Source organism: Budorcas taxicolor, chromosome 14 (assembly GCF_023091745.1).
Source record: "Budorcas taxicolor isolate Tak-1 chromosome 14, Takin1.1, whole genome shotgun sequence".
Taxonomy (NCBI): Eukaryota; Metazoa; Chordata; class Mammalia; order Artiodactyla; family Bovidae; genus Budorcas; species Budorcas taxicolor.
This window is the reverse complement of record NC_068923.1, coordinates 51,728,169-51,732,222: the sequence shown is the minus strand read 5'-3', so window position 1 is coordinate 51,732,222 and position 4,054 is coordinate 51,728,169.

The following is a 4,054-nucleotide window of genomic DNA, read 5'->3' as shown; positions in this document are numbered from 1 at the left end:
TCAGCAATACATGAACCATGAACTTCCAGATGTTCAAGCTGGTTTTAGAAAAGGCAGAGGAACCAGAGATCAAACTGCCAACAGGGAATGGATGTTTCAATGGATCACCGAAAAACCAAGAGTTCCAGAAAAACATCTATTTTTGCTTTATTGACTATGCCAAAGTCTTTGACTGTGTGGATCACAATAAACTGTGGACAATTCTGAAAGAGATGGGAATACCAGACCACCTAACCTGCATCCTGAGAAATCTGTAAGCAGGTCAGGAAGCAACAGTTAGAACTGGACATGGAACAACAGACTGGTTCCAAATAGGAAAAGGAGTACGTCAAGGCTGTATATTGTCACCCTGCTTATTTAACTTATATGCAGAGTACATCATGAGAAATGCTGGGCCGGATGAACTGCAAGCTGGAATCAAGATTGCTGGGAGAAATATCAATCACCTCAGATATGCAGATATAGAAGACACCACCTTATGGCAAAAAGCAAAGAAGAACTAAAGAGCCTCTTGATGAAAGTGAAAGAGGAGGGTGAAAAAGTTGGCTTAAAGCTCAACATTCAGAAAACTAAGATCATGGTATCCAGACCCATCACTTCATGGGAAATAGATGGGGAAACAGCGGAAACAGTGTCAGACTTTATTTTTTGGGTTCCAAAATCACTGCAGATGGTGATTGTAGACATGAAATTAGAAGACGCTTACTCCTTGGAAGAAAAGTTATGACCAACCTAGATAGTATATTCAAAAGCAGAGACATTACTTTGCCAACAAAGGTCTGTCTAGTCAAGGCTATGGTTTTTCCAGTGGTCATGTATGAATGTGAGAGTTGGACTGTGAAGAAAGCTGAGCACTGAATAATTGATGGTTTTGAACTGTGGTGTTTGAGAAGACTCTTGAGAGTCCCTTGGACTGCAAGGAGTTCCAACCAGTCCATCCTAAAGGAGATCAGTCCTGGGTGTTCATTGGAGAGACTGATGTTGAAGCTGAAACTCCAATACTTTGGCCACCTCATGTGAAGAGTTGACTCATTGGAAAGGACCCTGATGCTGGGAAAGATTGAGGGCAGGAGAAGGGGATGACAGAGGATGAGATGGGTGGATGGCATCATCGACTCGATGGACATGGGTTTGGGTGGACTCCAGGAGTTGGTAATGGACAGTGAGGCCTGGAGTGCTGCAGTTCATGGGGTCGCAAATAGTCAGACACGACTGAGCAACTGAACTGAACTGAATAATTCTGTACATTGTACCTGAAATATGCTAAAGAGTAGTTCTTAAATGTTCTCACTACAAAATTATTGATAACTGCATGAGGAGCTGATTACATTAATTAGTTTCACTATGCTTATCATTTTACAATGTATGCATACATCTATCCACATCACATTCTTCACTGAAAATATATATAATTTCTATTTATCAGTTTTGCCTCAATAAAGCTGGGGAAAAAAGAGGAAACATAAGCTCAAGAATAGAAAAAAATTCTAATAGAGAATCTAACCATTCCAAATTAGTTCAAGTGTTTGGGCACAGAAAAATCTATTTTAAGGAAATAAAAAAAGTGATTTTCAGGAGTGATCATGAAACAATCATGAGTAATGTTTATGTCTGTGCCAACTACAAATGGTTTTTACTGCAGGAAACACATTGCTCACATGGGTGACTTATGAAATAAAGGTGTTCAGCAACTTTGGGTACAGAAGTTTTATGCCTGATGTCATAATTCAACAAAATTATTAGTCTTTGTTTCTTACTGTTTTTTTTTTTCATTTTCCCATCCTCAGCGTATTAGTTTTCATTAAAGTAAATGTTTGTCACTTTTTAGCTATATAATTAAAATCACAGCTCTGAACTGTCATTTCTTCACAAAACTCTGTTCAATGTAACTATGTATCTATCTTGCTCTCTTTATATCCATGGAGCAAAAGTCCTTCCCAGAAACAGCTTGCCCCTAAGCAGATGTCTCCTTAAATAGTTTTTTTCACAATCTGATCACCTTTTCATCTCTGTAAAAATTTGTGGCAGAGTAAAATGCCATAACCGTGCTTCATTTACATATTCATGCTTCATCCTTTAGTGGGTAGGGAAGAATATACTTTTCTTAAGAATTTTAGCTTCTGAAAATATTGGGGTTCTATAAACAAATGATGGCTCAGCAGAAAGAATCTCCCTGCAATGCAGGAGACACAGGAGATGCAGGTTCAGTCCCTGAGTTGGGAAGATCCCTTGGAAGAGGAAATAGCAACCCACTCCAGTATCCATGCCTGGAAAATTCCACGGACAGAAAAACCTGGTGGGCTACAGGCAAAGGGGTTACAAAGAGTCGGACATGACTGAGCATACGGCATGTCTATACATCTATAAACAAATGAGGAAAGAGTACTGTGTAGGACTAACAGTATTATTTGCCAGAGTATTCATGAAAAATAAATTTGTCAGAACACAAAGGTAAATAGTATGCATTTTTCTTAATTCTTTTTCTAAAGATTCATTAGAAACATTTTAAAAGTAAAGTGAATAATTTCAATGAAACCATCCCCAGTATCAATCCACCAGCTTGATAATTTTCTACATTCTGCCAGTTTCTTTAATCTATACCATAATTGCACTCATCTCACACACTGCCAAAGTAATGCTCAAAATTCTCCAAGCGAGGTTTCAACAGTACGTGAACTGAGAACTTCCACGATGTTCAAGCTGGAACTTTAGATGTTCAAGCTGCTTTTAGAAAAGGCAGAGGAATCAGAGATCAAACTGCCAACATTCACTGGATCGTAGAAAAAGCAAGAGAATTCCAGAAAAACATATACTTCTGCTTCATTGACTACACTAAAGCCTTTGACTTCAGGCTTTAGCTCTTGTGTGGATCACAACAAACTGTGGAAAATTCTTAAAGAGATGGGAATACCAGACTATGTGACCTGCCTCCTGAGAAATCTGTATGCAGGTCAAGAAGCAACAGCTATAACCAGACACGGAATAACGAACTGTTTCAAAATTACTAAAGGAGTACGTCAAGGCTGTATACTGTCACCCTGCTTATTTAACTTCTATGCAGAGTACATCATGCTAAATGCCTGGCTGGATGAAGCACAAGCTGGAATCAAGATTTCTGGGAGAAATATCAATAACCTCAGATATGCAGATGACACCACTCTTATAGCAGAAAGCCAAGAGGAACTAAAGAGCCTCTCTTGATGAGAGTGAAACAGGAGCATGAAAAAGCTGGCTTAAAACTCAACATTCAAAAAATGAAGATCATGCTATCTGTTCTCATCACTTCATGGCAAAAGAGATGGGGAAACAATGGAAATACAGACTTTATCTTCTTGGGCTCAAAAATCACTGCAGATGGAGACTGCAGCCATGAAATTAAAAGATGCTTGCTCCTTGGAAGAAAAGCTATGACCAACCTAAATAGCATTTTTTTAGTTGTTTATTTTAATTGGAGGCTAATTACTTTACATTAGCCTTCAATTAAAATAATAAAAGCAGAGACATTACTTTGCCAACAAAGGTCTGTCTAGTCAAAGCTATGGTTTTTTCAGTAGCCACATACGGATGTGATAGTTGGACCACAAAGAAAGCTGAGCACCGAAGAACTGATGCTTTTGAACTGTGGTGTTGGAGAAGACTCTTGAGAGTCCCTTGCACTGCAAGGAGATCAAAATAGTCAATCCTAAAGGAAATCAGTCCTGAATATTCATTGGAAGGACTGATGCTAAAGCTGAAGCTCCAATACTTTGGCCACCTGATGTGAATGTCTGACTCACTGGGAAAGACCCTGATGCTGGGAAAGATGGACAACAGAGGATGAGGTGGTTGGATGGCATCACCGACTCAATGGACATGAGTTTGAGCAAGCTGCCAAAGTTGGTGATGGACAGAGAAGCCTGGTGTGCTGCACTCCATGGTGTTGCAAAGAGTCAGACACTACTGTGTGACTGAACTGAACTGATTCTTACCTACTTTATGGGAATATTTTAAAGAAATACAGAAATCAAAATAATCCTTCCTTAAGTATCTGGGGTTTTTTATATGATTATCAGAT